The sequence below is a fragment of the Aegilops tauschii genome, chromosome 1, assembly GCF_002575655.3.
Source record: "Aegilops tauschii subsp. strangulata cultivar AL8/78 chromosome 1, Aet v6.0, whole genome shotgun sequence".
Classification (NCBI taxonomy): Eukaryota; Viridiplantae; Streptophyta; class Magnoliopsida; order Poales; family Poaceae; genus Aegilops; species Aegilops tauschii.
Genome location: NC_053035.3, coordinates 154,772,950 through 154,799,057, shown reverse-complemented (window position 1 = coordinate 154,799,057; position 26,108 = coordinate 154,772,950). Strand labels below are relative to the sequence as shown.

The window sequence follows — 26,108 nt, the reverse complement described above, 5'->3', positions numbered from 1 at the left end:
ATCCATGTTCCGACATGGAACAAACTTCAACTTCACCTGCAACTAGCAACGCTATAAGAGGGGCTGAGCAAAAGCGGTAACTTAGCCAAACAACGGTTTGCTAGGAAAGGATGGTTAGAGGCTGACATGGCTAAATGGGAGACATGATATAGCAAGTGATAGGTAGCGGAGCATGGCAATAGAGCGAACAACTAGCAAAGCAAAGATAGAAGTGATTTCGAGGGGTGGTCATCTTGCCTGCAAGGTTCTCAGAGTTGTCGAAAGCTTGATCCTCGTAAGCGTATCAACAGGTTCCTCGTTCACGAACTCGTCTCCCGGCTCTACCCAAGACAAGAACACAAACAAACGGAACCACAATCAACAACGAGAAATGCGCAAGCAACATGATGCAAAACATGTATGATATGCAAGATATGATATGCGATGCATATGCGTGCTCCGGAAGGAAAATGATGAACATGGCAGTAACTTGGCAAACCAAGCATGCCACTGGAAAGATGAGATGATTTCGGTCGAAATCGATATAAAGATCACCGGAATCGGATGCACGGTTTGCAAATGGCAAGCAAAACAAGAATGACACGAATCTGCGATTAACAGCATGATAGCACTTAAAATGCAACAAGCAACAATGCTACAGCACTCCAACATAGCAACAAAGCACATGGTAATAACCTACAGGAGATGCTTGACAAAAGATGAACACTGAGCTACGGCTAGTTCTCAACATATCAAGCTCAAACAAGCATGGAAAAAGTGCAAACGATTACAGGTTCACAGACTTGGTGAAAAACTGGACATGGCAGAAAACAGCATCGGGTAGCAATGTTCAGAGCACGAAATCAACATGCTACAAGAACTTAACATAGCAAAACAAGGCATGGCAGTGTTCTACTAAATGCACATGACAAAAGTCCCTTACTGACCATAACCCAAAAAGGACCAGAAGATATGATGGCAAGCATGTAAACATAGCAAGTTTCGTTATCAGGTTTCAGACAGCAGAAAACAGAGCATGGCAGAAATAATAATATGTAGGCTTCTTTGTGAGCTTGATGCACTCACTACAGAGCAATGAATGACAAACCAAGCATACCTACAGCAAGATGGCATGTTTATGAAGCTATCCATGGCAAGAACAAATACATAGCATGTATGGATCAACTACAATAAGCTTGGCAAAATTGCATATCATGTTAAGAATCTGCCAGAAATATTTTATAGCAAAAGTAGAGCAAGATTGAGTCATGCTATGGCACTCCATAATTGCAAACAATTGCAGGAATGGATTAATTACAACTATAGCTACAAAACATCCTTAATGAACATCTCCAAAATATGCATGGATCTCTCTGTAGCATCAAGTTTACATGGCAACAAAATAACAGCAGACAAGGACTATTACGGGGCCTACTTTGCATGCTTGTGCTAGTCACCACAGGGATCACAAAAATACATGGCATACGCCCTTGGAAAGATGGCATGGCATACTTCAAAACACATGTACAGCTCATGCTCATAAGATGCATAGATTAAATGATACAAAAATGACAAATCTCCAAGTTCTGCTAAGAACCAGAAGATAACAGCAACTAGCCCTCTTCCAACAGAGATTTGGGAATCAAGATGACCTCTAATGAACATGGTGCAATTGAACAAAATGAAGAGCATCACGAGACGAACAATTTGACATATTACACGCGCAAATCAGAGCTACATGCACGGAGTTATGGAGCTATGAACATGGAAAGATGCTGAGAAAAATCCAACACTTAGAAAAATAGAGGGGGGCTCGGGTCAACGCTCACAGAGGGATCCAGATCGAGATCCGATCGGGGAAGACGGCTCGAGCTCGGCTCCGGCCTCGACGGAGGACACCGGCGACGGGAGGGAAGGAGGAGGCTGCGGCGAGGGGGACCGGAGGGAGGAGAAGGCGGCGGCACCGGCGCGCGGCGGCGGCGGCGCGCGGCGGGGCGCGAGTACCCGCGGCGGCGGCGGCGGGGGCAGGCCGGGCGGCGGCGAGCGGGATCCGGCGGCGGAGACGGCAGCGCGGCGCGGGGCCCGGTCGGGGCGCGGGCGGGCCGGCCTCAGGCCCGGCGGGCCGCGGCGGCGCGAAGGCGGCGGGGCAAGGACGGCGGCCGACGTGGCGGCTCGGGATTGGCCGGCTGCGGCAGCGGACGTGTCCGGCCGACGGCGGACGCGTCCGGCGGCGCGGAGGGAAAAATATTTAGGGTTGGACTGCAGATGTATTTCGGGATGCTCACTTATTTATAGGTAGAGGGAGCTAGGAGACTCCAAATGAGGTGCGGTTTTCGCCCACACGATCATGATCGAATGACCTAGAGCATGGAAGAAAGTTTGGTGGGTTTTGGGCTGGTTTTAGAGGGGGTTTTGCTGGACACTCAAATGGACATTGCGGATGCCCGGTTAACCGTTGGAGTACCAAACGACCTCCAAATGGAACGAAACTTGACCGGTGGTCTCCGGGTGGTATAATAAGGCCACTTGACAAGCCTCGGTCCATTCCGAGAAAGTTTGACACCCGCACACGAAAGAAAACAAGAGGGGTGCACCGGAGGAGATAGGAGCGCCGGATTGGAAAACGGACAACGGGGAAAATGCTCGGATGCATGAGACGAACACGTATGCAAATGCAATGCACATGATGACATGATATGAAAATGCATGACATGACAAAATGCAAAACGAAAAAACAAAACCCGACCACGGAGGGAATAACATAGCACATAGCCGAAAATGGCAAGAGTCGGAGTTACAAATATGGCAAGTTACATCCGGGGTGTTACATCTAGCCAGAGTGAGACACTGCCAAACCAAGACCTCCGCCGCCATTTAAATAGACTTCCGCTGCCATCCGTATAGCCCTAGGGCTATGCCAGATAATTGTATTCATAAATGATTTAATCATATACACATGTATTTGATGAATATTATTGTACCCGGAATGTTGTATCATGGACCTGTCGTGCGTCAGGTGTTATCCTGGGCTGACGTGCGAAGGCCCCCTGCTCCATGCGGATCGGGGTGCTACTTTCTTCACCTAAATTTGCATGAGCCGATCCCTCCCTCTCCTCATAGCCACTACCAGAGCACCACCTAGTCTCCGACGGTCCTCCCCATCTACTTCGTTCCTCGCCGGAACCCACATCGCCGTGTGCCCCATCTTGGCCGAAGATCACGCCCGTGGGTGCTCCCTGTTGTCACCGCTACAGTGCTCCCCGACGTGTGTGCAGCCCCTGGATGGGTGCGGGCCTTTGTCCCGAGGCCACTGGTGTCCTCTCCCTGGCCGGAGATGGCCGGAGCCGCCGTGCCCGGCGACGGCAGCGCCCCTGCCCTGCGTTCTGTCAAGGAGAGGAGGAGCAGACGCGGGGGAAGAAGAAGGAGGAGTGGGAGGAGAAAGAAGATGCGGCGGGCCCCACGCGTCATCGACCCAGCGCCGGGCCGCGCCACTGCCATGGTGGATAAGTGGAAGCAAATCCACGAGGATGCGTTTTCCTGTTCGGAAGGCGTATTTTGGTGCGGCTTAAGCCAGGAATGCGCTTTCCTTTCTGGAAAGCATATTCGGTCAAATACGTTATCTGCTTTTCCACTCAGGGGCCTGTTTGTGAGGATTTTCTTATAAATAAGTCCCTGCAGAAAAACAATTGTATCTGTTTGCCCGTATCTCCAAATCAGGTGAATCCAAAGCCCACTTCTTCATTTCGTCGAGCCCGTTCCGATGGAATCTTTTTCACCATGTTTTGACATTCTGAAAATGACCATTATGCCCTTGCCCTTATTCAGCCCCCTCCGAGAGAGAAAGATTTCCGGCAATTCGTTCTACGAGCTTCTCGCACTTTCTCCCGGTGATTTCTTCCACCCCAGGCAAGCCACACCCTCCATTTGCATGATTGCAATGCAGTGACATGGTTTATTTATTTGAACTTGTTTAAAATATTGCATTAGCTATGTATGACTTGTTCATGGCATTTCTCGGAGTATTGTTTTGATCTTTGCTATTGCCATGATATTGCTTGGAGTTTTAGGATGATTATGTTTCATTTTATGTGGATGACATGTGCCTTTGGATTCTTAGTGGCTATTATGATTATTTTCATGATGGTATCTGGTATTATTTTGGAGTATTACTTTGGATATCATGTTGCCTTTGGATTATTAGTGGCTAGTGTTATTTTCATCATGATGCTAGATGATATTATGTTTTGGAGTATGATGTTGGAGATGATGCTTGCATGTGGATCATAGTTGGATAGTTAGTTCTTAATATTTGAGTAGTAGTATTATCGTTCTTGGATTCATCATGATAGTAGTGTTTTGCTGTCCTCGGAGTATTTTGGTAAGACGATAGTAAGCTTTGGATTATTTATTGGATATTGCTATGACTTGGATTATAGGTTGATAGATGATATCGGAGTATCAGTTAATACTGTTATATTTTGAGGATAAATTTCGTCATTAAGTTGGTCAGGTGCCACTGAAACGGACTTTTTCCTGTGCAACCACATTTGCCTTTATGGGAAGTCCCTAATGCGGTCTATTGTCATGTCTCTCGCCCGTGCCTCCAACGATGGAAGGTTATGGGCGTGCGGTACCCTGGCCCGGTAAGCAGACATAACCTTGTGTGCCCGTAGTTGTTGTTAGGCGCCTTTTTTGTCCCCATTTGGGACCATTTTTGTTTTGCCACGACTGTGGTCGTTGGTGCCTTTGGTAGGCACGGGGCCACCCAAGACTAAACCCAAAAGGGGTGTTGGTCGGAGTGGCCAGAAGAGTGTCATGGCAGTAGATTGGTTTTGTCAGAACACCGTTGGTCCACCCGAATGGGAGCAACGGGCCATGGGTTCTGTGGTGTGGGTAAAGTGCGCTACCTCTGCAGAGTGTGTGTGTGTGTGTTTAATCTATCGATAGCCGCGTCCTCGGTCATGGGCACAAGTTCGTACTAGGTCACACCGTTCGATCAACACTCACATGACGGAATGACTTATAAGTGATTTATATGTTAATATATTTTGAACAGTACAGTTTGGCAGGATGTTGATGATGATGTTGGTATGATCTCGAGGATGATTATCCAGTTTGTGATGTGGTCACGAGGTGATCATGTGGATGTTACGTTTGTGGTTCGTGAATGATCGCCGTTTGGTTACGAGGTAACCCATTGAACCCAGTGTGGTTCCGTTTGTGATCCGTGAATGATCACCGTTTGGTTACAAGGTAACCCGTTGAACCAAGTGTGGTTCCGTTTGTGATCCGTGAATGATCACCATTTGGTTTTGATCACGAGGTTATCAAAATGGTATATTGCTTCGCCGGTTAGTCAAGAGTGAGATGATTATTGGGATTATGATGTTGGTTTATCAATATGATAGTAGTTTCATACCATGCTTAGTAGTTGCTTCATCATAATAGTTGTTAATTTAATTAACCTGTTAAATGCTATGTGATTGTCTTGCCTTGATGTTTATGGTTGTTGTGAACTTGCAAGTACATTCAATGTGCTGACCTGGCATGTCATGCCAGATTGCAGGTGATGTCGTGATTGCTTGATTGTTTGTCGAGGTGTCTGTTCATGCGAGCTAGATCGTGTGCCAGCCAGAGTCCCTGCGGAGTGGAGTTCACCACCTTCGTCGTTGTTCCGCTGCTAGAAGTATTCCGCTGCTACGAGTTGTTCCGCTGCTAGCATAGAGCAAGTGTAGAATTGCAGGCGTAGTGTCACCATGCTGATGTGCTTCTTTATAACATCAGACCCTTGTATTATTATTATTGTAATAAGAGCTGATTTGTTCTACGTCAAGCAGTGTCGTATTCCAGAGACTTCTCCTCGATCTCTGGGCCGGAATACGGGACGTTCCGGTTTCTCTGAGCCGGGGTGCCCCAGGCTTGGTATCAGAGCTGGTCTGGCTGTAGGACGCCCTAGTCAGCGCGAGCGGGAAAAACCGGTAGAAGTCGGTAGTTTAGAGTCTGGTTTGTTTGTTGCATTTGGTTGCTGCATTTGTCTGTTGCGTAGTATGCATATAGCCTTAGTGTTTGTTACTAACGGTTTAATCTGGTGAGTGTAGATGGCATCGGTTCGGATCCACTACAGCTCCGCCTTTGCATTTCTCCAGTTTTCTTTTCTTGCTCGTTCTTCGGTGTTTGGTGTCATTTATGTCCCAGCAGAGTGATGCCAAGTGATCCCGACACTGTTTGCAAGAATGGTGCTCAGGTATCTCGCTGATATCCTCCTTTCAGCTCCGCCTATCGTTTCGATGATGGACATGCTTCTATCCCGAATCGCTCTTTCATTTTGTCGTGTTGGCAACCCTTAATGATCTTAGTTATCAAGAAAGGGCAATGTCAGCAGCCTTAGTTTTTCCCCGCTATCTTATTTCTTGGACGAGTGCGGATCTTTTTCCGTCCACTTGATAATAAGGTGGTTGCGACCTTCGTGTCCCACTACATGATTACCGAGTGCGTCCTCGCCTCGGAGCTAGTCCAGGTTGCTACCTGGCTAAGCTAGCACTTGGTGTAGCGCTGTTTACACCAATTCTTCCACACATTTATTCGTCCTCGTGCACACCATCACAGCATGCTAGATCGTAGAACCGGAGATCCCCCAAGATTTGCGTGCTTAAGTAGGCATGCATATTGTGTGACTAGCAGTACTATGTGACTTTGTTTGAAGTGTGTAGTGATTGTTGTTGTGTGCTTTTCTTTAGTTGAGTTTTCTTTTGCTTGTTTCTTTTTGGGCCCCGGTGTTACATTATTTTCCCCCTATAAAGAGTTGCTCATCAACCAACACCGGATTTGAAGAAGCAATAAGGGTTTGGAATATTTGGAAGAAGCTCAGCTAAATAGTATGGTCTGCCCAGTCAACTGCATTATAGCATTAATATCTGCTCAGAATACCAATGGCGTACTGGGTTGACTATCAGCCTCAAGTCTACATCAGTACAAAATCCTCACAGTAGTAATGATCAAGTCAGCAGCAAGACAAGACAGGTACAAGCTCAACGGTATATTTTCAGTCAAAGGTATGGATCAAATACAAAATTTTGGCTCAACAATGCATGATGCTTGGAATATGTTATCATTCGAAATAAAGTCAGAATATGATATGCTCAAGGAAGACAGTCAAACAAATTTTCTCATGCAAATAATCAGCCACAGAATATTATGGGCGTGTGTGTAGATTTCAGTCTACATATTAGTATGAAGCTTTGGATGTAAGAAACTCGGTCTTCTTCCACACGTTATCGGAAGAAATTTATGATGCAAGACTCCTCAATTTTCCTCAGCATGATATGTGAACAATTTCCGGTCCAAGATACCCAGTCTTTCTCAGCAAGATACCTCGGTAAAAGCTTCTGACAGACAAAAATGAATTTTTCTCAACAAGCAAACCCGAGGAGAAGCTTCTCAAGTACGGAACTCTGGCTTCTCCAGCACAATAATTAGACCAAGCTTCGTGTGTAAGCTATAGAGCCTTCTTCTGCACGATACCGAGACAAAAGATTTGAGCAGAAGTTAACAAGTCTTCCTCGGCAAGCTACTCGGATGGCTTCTCTCGTAAGCCACTCAGTCTGCGTCAGTACCACACTATTGCACCGTCCTCAGAGATTATGCGGTGAGTTGGCAGTATATGGCAGTACATCTCATGGATTACAAGAATCGACAAGATCTGGGGATGACATCACAGAATCAACAGTCTTGACAATGGTCATCAAGATCATTATTCCCGCAACTGACAAGGAGAGGTCCTAAAACCTTGTCACCTTCTTGTATGATTGGCCTCAGCAATGAGCTCCGTACAGCTACAAACCCCGGGTATATGTCGTATGTGTGCGGACCCATGTCAGAAAACAGGCACAAGAAATAATGACAAAAATATTGCACTATCACATCCATGGTCATACGAAGAATCAAGGACAGGTGTGGCCAAGTTATTTCAGTAAGGTATCCTAACAAAGAAAAACCGTGAAAGGGTGAGACTGACAGCAAAGGTATGATGATTTTTGCACGACCATCAGGGTCCGGATACCCAAATCAGTTGGAGGCCATAATTCCATATGGATCCACAAAGGCATACTCTCAGCGGCCTACTCTGTTTTACAAGGATTTCATATCCCGCTGACCTGCTTGGAATGGTTAGTGTGGAAAAATCCAAATGGGTATACCGACAAAATGAGAAAAATCAAAAGCTGAATAATCAGCTCAGACCCAGTATACTCACCGACTGAATCAAGTACATGGTCAGTCTGTCAGAAAAGCATTTGTCCGGCAGTCCCCTATCAGGCCACTCTCAAGATGTAAATATTTGAGGTATGGCATAGCTATAACTCCATACACCGTTGTATTGCTCACGACAAAAGGCAGTCGAATCTTTGGCACATATCTCATGCTCGAGCCAAAGGAATAAATCAAAATAAATCAGTACCACCTATGAGCAGTCAGATCCCGTCAGAAGATGGCCATGATTAATTCTCAGCATTTATTGAAACCAGAAGGCCTGCATTTAATTGAAGCAACCCCATGACAGAAGTAAAAAGGTTTTCATGACCAAAAGAAAACTTATGCTCAGATCCATTGGATATCACCACAGGTATGGAAAATCAACGTCAGTAAAAAGGAATTGGTATATGAGCAAAAATCTGACAGGATTTGGGAAAGGTGAAGCAAACCACCCTAGAGCAAGGTAAGTTGATCATCTGAAATTCTTGGGGGAACAATAAATAAAGGATATGGATACCCGAGTTAGAAACAGTGTCCTCAAGTTATACTTGTTCCCTGAGCAACCAAATCTCGAGGACGAGATTTCTTTAAGGGGGTAAGAGTTGTAACAGTCTGGCTTTTGGCCCTTTTCTTTTTCTTTTGATTTATTTGGTTTGGGCTCTATTTTTCTTTCTGGAGTGGTTCTGTGGCCTTGTCACATGGGAAATCAACCTCATTCCCCTCCCATGTGGCTCATCATTCTCAAAACTTTCCCAAGATCATTCCATTTCCATTCTAGCCCAAACCCTAAAATTATTTTCTCAGGAATATTCCTTTTTTCTATTGAAGGAATAACCCTGTCTGCCCTAGGTTGTGAAGCAACCTATATTTCTGTCACTCCCAAAAATCCCAATTAATTCTCATAATTTCTTTGGTTCATATGTTGCTCAAATATGCCCAAACTTTCCTGTCCTAGCCCAATAATAATTCCCCAATAATTATTCTTCATCTTTGTCCAATGTGCCTTTCTCTGAAGGAAGTGCCACCTATCCTTTCTTGATTGCTCCCAAACCTTTTGGGCATTCTCCTATGTCCAAATCATTGCCTCATGAAAAAATTCAACTTTATTTTCCTAGCCAATCTTCTTTAGCAATTTTTCAAACTTTCTGTCAAACAGAAGGCATTGTGAAGGAAGTACTAGCTAGGAGTTTCCAAATGAGTTTAAATTTTGCACACTCCTTAATGTGCTCATATCATCACACTCCTCCAAATTTCAGCCCCATCCAATCATCTATGTGAGCACAGGGTCAAATATTTGATTATGTTAATATTTTCAGGTTGTGAAGCCAGTATATTTTATGTTGCTTCATTAATTCTGAGAAATTACCAGATTGTGCTCTACCCTTATAACATCTCTCCACCAAATTTGGGACCAATGAATCAAGCCAACATTTCTCTAGGATTTTTGCAAGTTTCTAGACAGAGAGAATAGCTGTGAAGGAAGTACCATTTTGGTGAATCCAATTGGTATGAAATTTTTACAGCACCTTTATCTGCCCAAATCACTAAGCCTTGCCAAATTTGAGCTCAAGTGGCCAGACCATTTGAGTGCATCATCTTGATCCATTTTCTGGACCATCTGGTCAGTTGCAAAGCAACTATGTTAAACCTTGATCCAAATGTTCTCAAAGTTAACAGGATTATAGTCCTTCCTAAGCTGATCACCCTAGACAAACTCTTTGGCTCCAATAAAGTTCCTGTTGCTCACTAGTGCACGGCCAAGTTTACTGCGGTAAACTTCAGACGATGACTACCATTTAACCATAGCACCCTAGATCCAGCCATGGCCTCATCAATGCTCTATCTTGGAAAGACTATCAGCTAGACAACGTTTTGGGTGTTGTAGAGCATTGAATGCCCCGGTTCACGTGGTGACTACGACGATGGCGTGCCTATGCACGCACTCTGTGCGCAGTGGCCGCGTCCAGGGCGCCGTGTCTGCTTCGTCCGCTCCCCACTCGTCCTCTTTGCGCGCGTGAGCATGTCCCTTGGCTTCTCCTCATCGTCGTCGTTCCCCTGGACCCCTCTCCCCCTTCGTCCGATTCCTCACCGACGCAAGCCGCCGCGCGCCCACGGGAGAACAGTGGTGGTTTGGCTCGGAGCTCGCCGTCTTCTTCCTCCCTGCGCTCCCTTGGCCGCCTCTTCCTCGTGAGCTCTCCCTCATGTTCCCTCTCGTCGCCTAACTCCGAGCTCATGCACGTGCACACGCGTCTGCGGCGCTGGCCACACGTCTACAGTGACAACAGCACGACACACCCCTCCCCCACCTATATAAGGCCACCCTGACCCCGTCTTGCTTCACCAGTGGCCTCCTGCACCTCCTCTAGCCTCCCCTGACCACTTCCCCGAGCTCGAACCGCCCTCCACGACCACCATGGCCGCCATGGCCGCTGGCTTTCTTCACCTAAATTTGCACGAGCCGAGCCCTCCCACTCCTCATAGATGCTACCAGAGCACCACCTAGTCGCCGGAGCCCACATCGCCGCGTGCCCCATCTTGTCCGAAGACCACGCCCGCGGGTGCTCCCTGTTGTCGCCGCTACAGCGCTCCCCGGCATGCGTGCAGCCCCTGGATGGGTAAGGGCCTCTGTCCCGAGGCCACCGGTGTCCTCTCCCTGGCCGAAGATGGCCGGAGCCGCCGTGCCCGGCGACGGCAGCGCCCCTGCCCTGTGTTCTGTCAAGGAGAGGAGGAGCCGACGTGGGGGAAGAAGAAGGAGGCGTGGGAGGAGAAAGAAGATGCGGCGGGCCCCACGCGTCATCGTCCCAGCGCCCGGCCCCGCCACTGCCACGGTGGATAAGTGGAACCACATCCACGAGGATGCATTTTCTCGTTCGGAAGGCGTATTTCGGTGGGCTTAAGCCAGGAATGCGCTTTCCTTACTGGAAAGTGTATTCAGCCAAATACGTTTTCTGTTTTTCCACTCAGGGGCCTGTTTGTGAGGATTTTCTTACAAATAAGTCCCTGGCAGAGAAACAATTGTATCTGTTTGCCCGTAGCTCCAAATCAGGTGAATCCAAAGCCCACTTCTTCGTTTCGTCGAGCCTGTTTCGATGGTATCATTTTCACCATGTTTTGACATTATGAAAATGACCATTATGCCCTTGCCCTTATTCAGCCCCCTCCGAGAGAGAAAGATTTTCGGCAATTCGTTCCGCGAGCTTCTCGCACTTTCTCCCGGTGATTTCTTCCACCCCAGGCAAGCCACACCTTCCATTTGCATGATTGCAATGCAGTGACATGGTTTATTTATTTGAACTTGTTTAAAATATTGCATTAGCTATGTATGATTTGTTCATGGCATTTCTCAGAGTATTGTTTTGATCTTGCTGTTGCCATGATATTGCTTGGAGTTTTAGGATGATTATGTTTCATTTTATGTGGACAAGTGCCTTTGGATTCTCAGTGGCTATTATGATTATTTTCATGATGGAATCTGGTATTATTTTGGAGTATTACTTTATGTCATGTTGTCTTTGGATTATTAGTGGCTAGTGTTATTTTCATCATGATGCTAGATGATATTATGTTTTGGAGTATGATGTTGGAGAGGATGCTTGCATGTGGATCATAGTTGGATAGTTAGTTCTTAATATTTGAGTAGTAGTATTATCGTTCTTGGATTCATCATGATAGTAGTGTTATGCTGTCCTCGGAGTATTTTGGTAAGACGATATTAAGCTTTGGATTATTGGTTGGATATTGATATGACTTGGATTATAGGTTGATAGATGATATCGGAGTATCGGTTAATACTGTTATTAAGTTGGTCAGGTGCCACTGAAACGGACTTTTTCCAGTGCAACCACATCTGCCTTTATGGAAGGCCCTAATGCGGTCTATTGTCATGTCTCTCGCTGGTGCCTCCACCGAGTGAAGGTTATAGGCGTGCGGTACCCTGGCCCGGTAAGCAGACATAATCTTGTGTGCCCGTAGTTGTTGTTAGGCGCCTTTTTTGTCCTCGTTTGGGACCGTTTTTGTTTTGCCACGACGGTGGCCGTTGGTGCCTTTGGTAGGCACGGGGCCACCCAGGACTAAACCCGAAAGGGGTGTTGGTCGGAGTGGCCGGGAGAGTGTCATGGCAGTAGATTGGTTTTGTCAGAATGCCGTTGGTCCACCCGAATGGGAGCACGAGGCCATGGGTTCTGTGGTGTGGGTAAAGTGCGCTACCTCTGTAGAGTGTGTGTGTTTAATCTATCGATAGCCGCGTCCTCGGTCATGGGCACAAGTTCGTACTAGGTCACACCGTTTGATCAACACTCACATGACAGAATGACTTATAGGTGATTTATATGTTGATATATTTTGAGCAATACAGTTTGGCAGGATGGTGGTGATGATGTTGGTATGATCACGAGGATGATTATCCAGTTTGTGATGTGGTCACGAGATGATCATGTGGATGTTCCGTTTGTGATCCGTGAATGATCACCGTTTGGTTACGAGGTAACCCGTTGAACCTAGTGTGGTTCCGTTTATGATCCGTGAATGATCACCGTTTGGTTACGAGGTAACCCGTTGAACCAAGTGTGGTTCCATTTGTGATACATGAATGATCACCGTTTGGTTTTGATCACGAGGTGATCGAAATGGTATATTGCTTGGCCTGTTAGTCAAGAACGCGATGGTTATTGGGATTGAGATGTTGGTTTATCAATATGATAGTAGTTTCATACCATGCTTAGTAGTTGCTTCATCATAATAGTTGTTAATTTATTTAACCTGTTAAATGCTATGTGATTGTCTTGCCTTGATGTTTATGGTTGTTGTGAGCTTGCAAGTACATTCAATGTACTGACCTGGCGTGTCATGCCAGATTGCAGGTGATGCCGTGATTGCTTGATTGTTTGTCGAGGTGTCCTTTCGTGCGAGCTAGATCGTGTCCCAACCAGAGTCCCTGCGGAGTGGAGTTCACCACCTTCGTCGTTGTCCCGCTACTAGAAGTATTCTGTTGTTACGAGTTGTTCCGCTGCTAGCATAGAGCAAGTGTAGTATCGCAGGCGTAGTGTCGCCGTGCTAATGTGCTTCTTTGTAACATCAGACCCTTGTATTATTATTCTTGTAATAAGAGTTGATTTGTTCTATGTCAAGCAGTGCCGTATTCCAGAGACTTCTCCTCGATCTCTAGGCTGGAATACGGGGCGTTCCGGTTTCTCTGAGGCGGGATGCCACATCTTTCGATATATAAAAAATATTAGTGGCACTAGCGGTGTCAAAACATTGCCTCAAATTAATAGTGCCACTAGATTAAGGTGCAAAATAATAACATTACTGCTTTATCATGGTAGTGCCAAAACAGTAGCACAAGAGCAGACTCAACATGCAGGATCTTTGGCAAATGGTCGGACCAAAAAGGAACATACCTCGTGATGGGAACCATATCTGCAGTCAACGCCATCATAGAAGGGGTGACACCAGTCACCAACATGGATGATTCAATTCATGGGACCTTTTTGTGTAGTTCACCTAAAATGAAGCAATGTCCCATGAGCTACTAGCTTCTTCTTCATTAGTTGCAATAAAATTGAGCAACATCAAGGTTTGTTGTGAAGCTCGTGGAATGTTCAACTATAATTTGGATATCATTTGTGCAGTTCAACTAACATCTAGCGTGACATGCATATCTCTGTTTGCACAAAAAGGTGGAAAGGAGGGTGACTAACAAGTGATGAAACATACATCAAATGAAAAGAAGCATGTTCCTTATCTGAATGGAAATCCTACAAGGACAGTAGCATTTCTAAAGCAGCAATAGTGTGGGCATTAGGATTAACTATGACAACCGTTAAATACGACATTACTTTAATGGTGCCATTGCTTCATTTTACCAGCAACATTACATTAACAACTGCTACAGAGTTGGTATTTGGGCACGGGAGAGTAGGCTGACCAGGACAGTTGCATTTCTAGCAAAAATAAACAACTTATCTTAATGGGAAATTTAGCGGGACATGAAAAACAGTGCCATTGATTCATATTACTAGAGGCATTACATTGAAAACAACATTGGTTTAATGTGTCCTTTTAACAGTGCGATTGCTACATTTTACCAGTGGCATTACATAAGAGGGGCTCGGGGCAACAAACATCAGAACAGGATATCTGGTTTGGTCCAGTTTTTGTTCGGTATAGCCACCTTATACTGTGTGAGGCTAGAAAATCTAGTGCTGGTCATACTCTGTTGACTTGTCCCCCAATCCCCACTTTACTTCCTTTCTCAACCAATAGATCGGTTTATATTGAGTTTGTACTGCGTTTCCCTTTATTTCCCTATTAGACCAAGAGACCATTTGGATAGCCAGTCTCTGCTACTTTTCGCCCCCATTATTTCCTCTTTCGACCAAGTCCTAGATTCATGTAACAAATCTTCCCCCACCCCCACCCCATTTCTTCCCTATTTGAACCAAGTAGTACTAGATTCGAGTGCATGAACTAGTTTCACCTCTTAACAGTAAAAACTTAGGTGGCTTTCGAACAGCTGATTGATCCTATCTACGTAGGGCCCTGAGAAATAGTAAAAGATACAAATGTAGCGACGTCAGGAGCTGGGAAGTAGAGCAAGGCCGGTTTCGAAGGAAGTGATACCTGAGGGTCACCGGGATGTCGCTAGGTGGGCGGCGGGAGGCCGGATCTGCCCACACTACGGCAGCCGGGTTAGTTCCATTCAAATCATGCAAGTTAGATTCCAAAACAATGGCAAAAGAGTTTTAAAAAGTGGATACATTGGAGACGTATCAACTCCCCCAAGCTTAAACCTTTGCTTGTCCTCAAGCAATTCAGTTGATAAACTGAAAGTGATAAAGAAAAAACTTTTACAAACTCTGTTTGATCTTGTTGTTGCAAATATGTAAAGCCAGCATTCAGGTTTTCAGCAAAGATTATGAACTAACGATATTCACAATAACTCTTAGGTCTCACATTTACTCATATCAATGACATAATCAACTAGCGAGAAATAATAATAAATCTCGGATGACAACACTTTTCTCAAAACAATCATGATATGGTATAACAAGATGGTATCTCGCTAGCCCTTTCTGAGATCGCAAAACATAAATGCAGAGCACCTCTGAAGATCGAGGACTGACTAGACATTGGAATTCATGGTAAAAGATATCCAGTCAGAGTCATACTCAATATAAGTTAATAACAATGCATACAAATGACAGTGATGCTCTCTAACTGGTGATCTTTATAAGAGGATGATGACTCGGCAATAAAAGTAAATAGATAGGCCCTTCGCAGAGGGAAGCAGGGATTTGCAGAGGTGCCAGAGCTCGAGTTTTGAAATAGAGATTGAAATAATATTTTGAGTGGTATACTTTCATTGTCTACATAACAACCAAGAGATCTCGGTATCTTCCATGCTACATACATTATAGGCAGTTCCCAAACAAAATGGTAAAGTTTATACTCCCCACCACCAACAAGCACACTCCACGGCTAGTCCGAAACAACGGGTACCATCCAACTAACAACAATCCTAGGGGAGTTTTGTTTGCAGTTATTTTGATTTGATTTGCTTTGAGCACGGGACTGGGCATCCCGGTTACCAGCCATTTTCTCGTGAATGATGAGCGGAGTCCACTCATCGTGAGAATAACCCACCTAGCATGGAAGATATTGACAACCCTAGTTGGTACATGAGCTATTCGAGCATACAAAACAGATTATCATTTGAAGGTTTAGAGGTTGACACTTGCAAATACTTGGAACGGCAGGTAGATACCGCATATAGGAAGATATGGTGGACTCCTATGGAACAACTTGGGGGTTTATGGAAGTGGATGCACAAGCAGTATTCCCGCTTAGTACAAGTGAAGGCTAGAAAGAGACTGAGAAGCGACCAACTAGAGAGCGACAACAGTCATGAACATGCATTGAGATTAACCAACATTGAGTGCAAGCATGACTAGGATATAAATCACCATGAACATAAATATCGTAGAGGCTATGTTGATTTTATTTCAACTTGCCAAGTCAAGACACTCGAATCATTCAAAGGAGGATACCGTCCTATCATACTACATCACAACCATTTTAATTTCCATGTTGGCACACAAGGTAAACCATTATAAACTCCTAGTTGATTAATCATGGCATGAGTAACTATAATCTCTAATTGTCATTGCAAACATGTTTCATTCATAATAGGCTGAATCAGGAACGATGAACTAATCATATTTACAAAAAAAAAAAGATAGGTCGAGTTCATACCAGCTTTTCCTCATCTCAATCATTTCATCATATATCGTCATTATTGCCTTTCACTCGCATGAATGAACGGTGTGGATAATAATAATAGTGCATGTCCATTGGATTAAGCTGGAATCTGCAAACATTTATTCAAAGGAGAAGACAAGGTAATATGGACTCTTTGTTAGATCAACCATAATGCATGAGAGCCACTCAACATTTTCATCATGGTCTTCTCCTCCCAAAGAAAAGAAAAGAATTTCAAAGAAACACACTGAAAGATTTTTGGATTTTTTTTTGTTTTTCTGAAGAAAGAAGAACAAGAATGAGAAAAAGTATTTACACGGGAAAGCTCCCAACAAGCAAAAGAAGAACGAGAAATCTTTTTGGGTTTTCTATTAATTTTACTACTACTAAGCATGCATAGAAAGTAAACTAACTACTACTAATTTTTTTGGTTTTTTCTTAACGTTTTTCAAACACATAAGAAGAAAGCGGAAAAAAGAAATAAACTAGTTTGGATATTACAATGAAAAAGTATGGACACCGACAACTGAAATGAGTATGTGAACATGAATGTAATGTCGGTGAGAAATACGTACTCCCCCAAGCTTAGGCTTTTGGCCTAAGTTGGTCTACGCCCATGGGTGGCCTGGTGGATATCCAAAGTTGAAGCTGGGGTCGTACTGTGCTGCGGCAGCCACCGCTTGGAGAGCTGCCTCCTGAAGACGAGCAGCCTCAGCTGTCCTCTCATACTCGCTTGCCTCCTCTCTAGTAATAAAGTATCTTCCATTTGCCTAAAAGTTGAAGAGAGCAGGAGGAGGAAGAGTAACAAGGGTAGCACGCCGTCTATCAAAGATTAGTCGGTACTGGAGGATCTGCTCATTCCTCTTAAGAAACTTGTGGCGTACCATAGCCTCATAATCCATAAAAGCAGGTGGCAACTCAATATCATATCCTCTAATAGGTACATTCAAATATTTAGCTAAACGAGTTGCATAGATCCCACCAAATAAATGTCCATCTTTAGATTTAAGATGTAACCTTTTACCAATAATGGACCCCAAATTATATCGTTTATCACCTAACACCGCACACTTGAGGATACTAAGATCTGGTATGCTAATATGGCATTGTTCATCTTTACCATTAATACATCTACCAATAAAGAGAGCAAAATAATGTATGGCAGGAAAGTGAATGCTCCCTACGGTTGCTTGTGTGATATTTCTAGTTTCTCCAACAATGGTGCTAGCAAGGAAATCATTATATTCAGATTTATGGGGCTCACTAAGACTACCCCATTGTGGAATTTTGCATGCATCACAAAAATCTTCTAGGTCCATGGTATACGATTCATCATAAAGATCAAACAGGACAGTATGAGTATTGCGCTTGGATGAAAACTCAAACCTCCGTACGAAGGAATCAGTGATATAATAATATTGTAAGCACTTGCCTGCTAAAAAATCCTCGAGGCCGGCATTTTGTACGTACACATAGAATTCATCCTTGAAACCTGCATGATCCATAAATTCCTCCAATGGCCATTCACACGGCCTCACTTGAGCTTCCCTTGGTAGTTCAGAGTCTGGTTCGCGTATAGCACGCCTTGGTGCTTGCTTCCTTGAAGAACCACCTTGGTACATTCTCCTAGACATTTTTCTGTTCTCTAAAAAAATTCTGAAATTTTTAGTGACTCAAAATAAAAGTGAACCAAACTCAACAAAATTGATAGCAACTACTCCTACAAGTGTCTAGAATCTATATCATGCATCAAAACAACTTTGGACCATACAAATTTGACATGCAAGCTCAAGAACATGGTCACTACAGAAGCAAAAATTTGCAATGAATAAAGCACTAGAACAAAAACTAATTGGACCATTGGGGGAGTCACATACCGAAGAACAATCCCCCAAAGCAGTTTTGTGAATCGAGCTTTGAAGAACGAGATGAAAATGGCAGCAAGATGAGCAAGAACACGAGTTTGAGCTATGGGATGATTTTTTTTTTGGAGGAAGAAGGAGAGGATGTGTGCTGGAATAAGTGGAGGGGGCCACATGGGGCCCACAAGGTCAGGGGCACACCCCAGGGGGTGGGTGCGCCCTCCACCCTTGTGGCCAGCTGGTGAGGCCCCCTAGTGTGTTCTTTGCACCAGAAATTCTAAAATATTCTAAAAAAATCATATCCAATTTTCAGGGCATTTGGAGAAGTTTTATTTTCGGGACATTTTTTATTGTAAGGATAAATCAGAGAACAGACAGAAAATACTATTTTTGCTTTATTTAAACTAATTAACAGAAAGTAAAAGATGGGTACAGAGAGTTGTGCCTTCTAAATTCATCCATCTCATGCTCATCAAAAGGAATCCCTTAACAAGGTTGATCAAGTCTTATTAACAAACTTCTTCCGAATGACATGAAACCGGAGAATTTTTGAATAACACTAGGTTACCTTAACGGGGATATGCATTTCCCCAACAATAAGAATATCATATTTCTTTTTGGCAGTAGGAAGAGGGAATTCAAAACCTCCAATAGTAATAGTTGAAATTTTTCCAATAGAATTGATACTATGAACTTGAGGTTGTTTCTTCGGGAAGTGCACTGTATGCTCATTACCATTAACATGAAAAGTGACATTGCCTTTGTTACAATCAATAACAGCCCCTGCAGTATTCAAAAAGGGTCTACCAAGGATAATCGACATACTATCGTCCTCGGGAATATCAAGAATAACAAAGTCCGTTAAGATAGTTACATTTGCATCCACAATAGGCACGTCCTCACAAATACCGATGGGTATAGCAGTTGATTTATCAGCCATGTGCAAAGAAATTTCAGTAGGTGTCAACTTATTCAATTCAAGTCTACGATATAAAGAGAAAAGCATAACACTAACACTGGCTCCAAGATCACACAAAGCAGTTTTAACATAGTTTCTCTTAATGGAGCATGGTATAGTTGGTACCCCTGGATCTCCAAGTTTCTTTGGTATTCCACCCTTAAAAGAATAATTAGCAAGCATGGTGGAAATTTCAGCTTCTGATACCTTTCTTTTATTAGTAACAATATCTTTCATATACTTAGCATAAGGGGGCATTTTAAGCATATCAGTCAAACGCATACGCAAAAAGATAGGTCTAATCATTTGAGCAAAGCGCTCAACTCATCATCCTTTTTCTTGGATGGCTTAGGAGGAAAGGGCATGGGTTTCTGAACCCATGGTTATCTTTCCTTACCATGTTTCTTAGCAACGAAGTCTCTCTTATCATAACGTTGGTTCTTTGATTGTGGGTTATCAAGATCAACAACCGGTTCAATCTCTACATCATTATCATTACTAGGTTGAGCATCAACATGAACATCATTATTAACATTATCACTAGGTTCATGTTCATCACCAGATTGTGTCTTAGTATCAGAAATAGAAATATCATTAGGATTCTCAGGTGTGTCTATAGCAGGTTCACTAGCATGCACAGTCATGTCAGTTTTCTTTTTCCTTTTATTACTAGGACTAGGTGCGTCAGTATTAATTCTCTGAGAATCTTGCTCAACTCTCTTAGGATGGCCCTCAGGATACAAAGGTTCCTGGGTCATTTTACCACCTCTAGTCATAACCCTAACGGCGTTATCATTATTCTTACTATTCAACTCATTAAGCAATTCATCTTGAGCTTTAAGTACTTGTTCTACTTGAGTTGTAACCATGGAAGCATGTTTACTAATAAGCTTAAGATCATTAACAGTACTATTCATATAATTACTCAAGTGATCAAGCATATAAGCATTATGTTTCAATTGTCTACTAACATAAGCATTGAAGTTTTCTTGTTTAACAATAAAATTATCAAACTCACCCAAGCATTGTCTAGCAGACATATTATGAGGAATATCACCTTCATCAAATCTATGGAGAGAGTTTACCTCTACTACCTATGTCGGGTTATCAAGACCATGTATTTCTTTAATAGGTGGTAGATTCTTAACATCTTCAGCTTTAATACCTTTTTCTTTCATAGATTTCTTTGCCTCTTGCATATCTTCAGGGTTGAGAAATAGAATACCCCTCTTCTTCGGAGTTGGCTTCGGAGTTGGTTCAGGAAGTGTCCAATCATTTTCATTACTCAATATATTATTCAATAGCAATTCAGCTTGCTCAATAGTTCTTTCCCTGAAAACACAACCAGCACAATTATCCAGGTGATCTATGAAAGCATCGGTTAGTCCATTACACCGGACGAAAAAAGGGCAGCACCTACTTCATGTGTCATTGTGCATCATTTTTTTATATCCAATTTTAATAAATGTCGATGATCAGGTTGAATGTGAAAATTTCCTAATTTTTACTAAAAGTTAACACTTACATAAAAATTGGAACACTTTCTCAAGAAGAGTTAACGTTTTTTTTATGAAATTGGAACATTTCTCTGAAAAAGAACATTTTTTAACACATGTATTCCTTAAAAGAACGTTTTTCAGGGGTAGGAATGTTTTGTTTTTTGAGGGGTAAGAACATTTCTCTCAAAAAAAATATTTTAGAATGTTTTTTTTTTTGAAAAAATAAATATTATTTTCAATTTTTCTTTTCACTATTTGGGCTTGGCCCAAACATAAGGACTTGGCCTACACAAACAAGAAGACACCATCGTTGCAAGACGAACTGCACACACTATCTCTATTCATGTTCCCCATTTCACTATCCCTAGTAAATGCTGCCGTCGACCACCGTATCGTCCGCTGCTCTGCGCCGGCATAGATCACCGTTTTCTTCTGTGGCGAATCCCCGGCGACGCCTTGCCATGTGTGCCTCGTTGTTCTGGATCGACGCCGTCTGTTCGAGTCGCTGGTTTGGCGTCGACCTGGACAATGTTGTGGCTTTCTCCGATTGTAGTTCCTTGATGGCGTTTATGAGGTTCTGCCTCTTTGTGTGATGCGATGCTCCGACGCCTGCGCCCGTAGCGGCCCGGGGCTTAGGAAACATTTTTTCCCGATGCGCAACAGTGGTTGTGCACTACGGCCTCGATTGAGCAAAAAATCACCTGTGCGTTGCAACGATTAAACAAATCCTTACACACATTTAGCACTATATTGTGCTATCACTTCTCTTTTTCAACATACGGGGCCATGTTGTCCACCTATTCACGACAAACGTGATCAAGCTCAACCGTCCATGTCGTCTAGAGTTGAAACAATGGTCCATCTTCAACTTCAACACGACGCACACACATCATCCAATCGGAGCAAGTCCACACCCACCCACAGCCATCGCCAGAGAAGTACATCGCCTTGGGCATGGTGGTCATCGAGGCATTCTTGCCGTCCGAGCACACCGGCCCAGATCAATTCTATCGGCGAGAATTCTTGTAACTAAAATCAATAGAAAGGAAAGCTGGCATGAATTTTTTTTTGGAAATTAAACACGCTCCAACCGGAAAAGATCGGTCAGCTAATAGCTAGCTTTGTGGTACGTTGCAACTTGCAAGCTATCGTACTGAAAAAATGAATATATTCTGAAATCTGCATCCACGGGGGAGATAAAACTTGCTAACAAGCACAACAACACATCATTTTTTATGACTAAAGGGCCAGCAACTGAGGAGGAACAATCTTGTTTGTGCTTAATGATGGTTCCTGAACTTCATGGAGCAAATTGACAAGGTGTTGATTGCTGGATTTGTTCTAAAGAGGCACGCCGTGGGAGATATCCCTGGTGTCCAGGTTCAAGGTTGTCATGGTATCTGGTGTCAGGTTCAGGCAACCATCATTAGGCACAAACAAGATTGTTCCTCCTCAGTTGTTTGCTTTCTCTTAACAGTTGTCAGCAATCTTCTTCCCGTTCTTCACCAGGTGTGGACACAAACACACTTAAGGATGACAGAGTTAACCACAGATCCTTTTTCTGTCTAACGAACCTTCCTTGGTGACAGATATATGCCAGTGACTTTTTTTATGATTCTTGACTTTCAGAGGTAATGGATGGAACAATTACAATGTGTATTGTTTAGATAAAGAACATACGGCTTGATGATCCTTATTGAAGATCTGAAAATACCTGAAGATATTGTTTGTGCAGAACCAAAGCCATGTCCTGGTGCTTGTTGAGAATGGCGAATGCAAACAGGGAATCAAGTTGAGAAGGTGGGATCTGAGAAACTACAGCTGGTGTTCCACTCTCCGTCCTTCTAACAATGCAATCTTGCATTCAATTCGTTCAATCGCCAACGAAAAAAAAATTCTTGCCGGAGAGGAGATGGTACAGCTCCTCCTTTGCTTTATATACTTCATGATCCCATGGTACTCGCCTTTTAGTTTCCGCATCTGGTGAAGAAAAAATATATTGTTGTTTTCTGAGTACTTCTCAGGAGTTAGTGCCAAGAGTACACTGAAAGAAGTTAGAGAAATCTTCCCAGGTAACTTTAGGCATGGGAAAAAATGTTGAGTTTTTCTGCAACGATGTGGATAATTATAAAATATGATAAGGAGGTACTAGCTTATCTATGTTTTTAGAAGATGTGGCCAAGAATAGAGAAGAGCAACATCTAAAGGCTTATATATCATCTAGCTTGGCATGCTCGTGTTACCTAAATGAAGCTAACATAACAATACCTCTATCTAAATTTAGTACCATGAAATTGGAGAACCATACGGATTGATTTCTGATTTCTCGTTTCAGAAAATAGCATGATCTATTTTTAATACTAACACTTGGAGTGCTCCTTGTTAAATGAGAATGTGCCTTTTAATATTAAAGCTCTTGGCATGGTGTAGAAACTCAAATCGAACTAACAACATCAAATTAAGCGTTGTCCGAACCAACTGTACATATTTTTTATGAAACAAATAAGGCTCTTATGTTAGGATAATTCTTCCACTATAACACTTTGATTTACTTCACTTGAGAAACAAAGCACCTGCCTTTGATTTCGTCTGGTAGGCATGAAAGCTACAGTAACAATTGGCAGTTTCTGCAGAATAAAGAGAGGAACAGAAAGACACGGGGATGATAGAACCTTGCATGTCAAACATTCTTTGCTTCTAGTTGAACTGATAGGTCATGGGTGTCAATTCTGAAGTTCCATACACATCAATTATGTTTCTCTCCCAACTGGTAAATAGCGTCCACAAACCTGGATTCAATGAAGTAGCAGAGAGCGCGGAACTCGGTGATAGCAACGGCCATCTTAGCCATGTGGTTGGCGTTGCAGTGCATGCCTAGACGCAGGGTGTGAAGCACCTCCCTGTCTGGATCCTCCTGGACAGAATGATTGGTAAACATAGTTTAAGCTGCAAGTAAGACTGAACAAGGATCAACCAATATTTTCTCATGTTGATGAAGCGCTAAGGGATATAAATTATGGGCACCATAATTTATTTCCTTATTTGATTTACCATTCATCTTAAAACATGGTAAATTTGACGTTATAGTAAAAATAAAGCATAGTATAAATTGCAAACTTGTAATGGGAAGAAAAATAAAAAAGTTTCTTCAGTTTTTGGACAACTTTCTCACATTTCCTCTGGACCTTGCTATCTAATTTTTTATTTCAAGTACAATTCAGACACATGAAACATCATGCGGTTCATTCACAAATTTTACTTCAGAAATTATTTGAAAATAAAATGTGCCTCAGCTGATGCAAAAAGTGAAATGTCTGAAAATATAATTTCATAGATTATAGTGTCAATATAAAAATTACATTCCAATAACTTTTTGAAACACATAACAGTACCAGAAAAATCAGATCGTTCCTTCTAGGAAGGTGATATTCGTGCCCTTCTTCCGCCCCGGCTTCACGTCGACCGTCGAGATCTCCTCCACTGTGATCATCTTTCTACACATAGCCGCCATGAGCAAGTAGCGTTTAGTGTTTATTTTAGCAACCAAAATCAGTTTCTTATTTTATTAAAGACATGCATCAAAATTGACAGAAAATAATCCAGAGACCGAGCAGGCTAAAATAAGAACCGTCCAGATCAATAAGACACGGCTGAACTATTTGATTGAAGTAACAAACATACTGCAGTGCAAATAATCTAGCTTTAGAATAGATCATGAACAATGGTGACTGCCGCTGCAGTTTACTAAAGAAATCAAACAGACCCAACCGGTCAACTACAAATTTCTCAGGATTAATCTTTGGAACACATGTACCTCATACTGAGGTTAAATAATTCAGAATGATTGAGGAAGCTAAAATCTGAAGACGGCTTAAGATTACTGCAAACTGCCCAAATCAATAATGCAACTAAATTGTCAGATGGAACCAAAAGGAAATTGTATTTATCAAGTTTAATATGGACCAACTAAGACAGTCTTCAATATTCAAGAATGTAACGGATCTTGATTCTTAATCAGCGATAACAAATGATCACATGCATACAACAGGAGAAGATACTCACATGTGTACTGCACTTGAATTTCCTGCAAGTAAGAAAGGGTAGGGAACCGAATTACAGCAGAAGGATTCAAATGGATGAACTGAGCAGTGAAATCTTCCTGGTTATTATCAATCACAGCATCGACCAGAATAGGCGGTGAGGTTGAGACTCAGGGGGGTTGGGAGTAGTAGGGCGGCAGGGCTGGTTTCTTGGATGGGCCGCTCGGTGTGGCTGTCGAGGAGTAGAGGCCATATCTTAGAACCTGCGAAGGACATGGAGCTAGCAAGGAGATGAAGGCGAGATGAATCGGCCGCTCGCTGCTACCCAGTTGCCGCCGTCGCCTACCTGTACTCAGAGCCGCCGCCGCCTGCTGACTGCTCTCTCCTTGTCAACCCCCCTCCTCCTCTCCTGGTTAGGCGTCTAGATATGGCTGGGCGAGGGGAGGGAGCGGCGAGGATGGTGGTGGTAGATGGCGGCAGTGGCGGGGGGGCTCCGACCTGCCACCGGCCGCCTCCGGTGCGAGGCGAGGCGAGTCGGGCGGAGGGTTGGCCTGCCTCTGGCCGCCTCCGGTGCGAGGCGAGGCGAGTCGGGCGGAGGGTTGGCCTGCCTCCGGTGCGAGGCGAGGCTAGTTGGGCGGCGGGGTGGCCTGCCGCCGGTGAGGCGAAGCCGTCAGGGAGATGCAGGTAGGCGTGCGGGGTGCGAGAGGATGCGGGCGACTTTTTTTTTCACGTCGAACCGTTATTTTTTTTACTTAGGGACGAGACTGCGGGTTAATTGTCAAAAATCACAGGGAGGTTTTTGCAAGATTGCTGCGACGGTGAACCCGACGGACCCAACCCGTGCTTTATTATATAATATATATATATATATATATATATATATATATATATATATATATATATATATATACACATACTAGCAAAAGAGCCCGTGCGTTGCAACGGGAGAAAAAAATCATCACATTTGATTTGATTTATTATGACCCAAATCCTTAGCATTCAACTTCTAACCACGACTCTTGGTATACACTTCGAATATTAGGTTTTCAATAATAAAAGAAATTCAACCATGACAAATGTGCACATGTTAGTTGCGAAAAATTCTGTTGGTATCAAATTCTTCAACATATATTGAAAATAAGTATACTTGTAGAAATTCTACATTCTTGAAAGAAGAACGGGTTGGTTGTTTCAAATAGAAGATCTCTGAAAACTTATGGACCAAACTAAATATGAATGTAGGGAATAAGATACACAAATT

The 26,108-nt window shown here is 43.3% G+C and overlaps 1 long non-coding RNA gene across 8 annotated transcripts; it reads right to left on the bottom strand.

Annotated features, from left to right (window-relative positions):
• Positions 1 to 220: 220 nt before the first annotated feature.
• Positions 221 to 25,482, bottom strand: LOC109778253 (uncharacterized). Of its 8 annotated transcripts, XR_012204365.1 has the most exons (8): positions 24,870 to 25,071; positions 24,200 to 24,301; positions 23,597 to 23,721; positions 22,522 to 22,787; positions 16,483 to 20,640; positions 14,851 to 15,053; positions 13,629 to 13,731; positions 221 to 320 (listed from the first exon to the last, which is right to left on the bottom strand). It is a non-coding gene; the product is annotated as an uncharacterized lncRNA (long non-coding RNA). The 8 variants fall into 8 exon arrangements; XR_005769700.3 differs by lacking the exons at positions 221 to 320; positions 13,629 to 13,731; positions 14,851 to 15,053; positions 16,483 to 20,640 and adding an exon at positions 21,028 to 21,508 and having other exon boundaries at positions 24,870 to 25,482; XR_002236528.4 differs by lacking the exons at positions 221 to 320; positions 13,629 to 13,731; positions 14,851 to 15,053; positions 16,483 to 20,640 and adding an exon at positions 21,525 to 21,836 and having other exon boundaries at positions 24,870 to 25,482.
• Between the last annotated feature and the right edge of the window lie 626 nt (positions 25,483 to 26,108).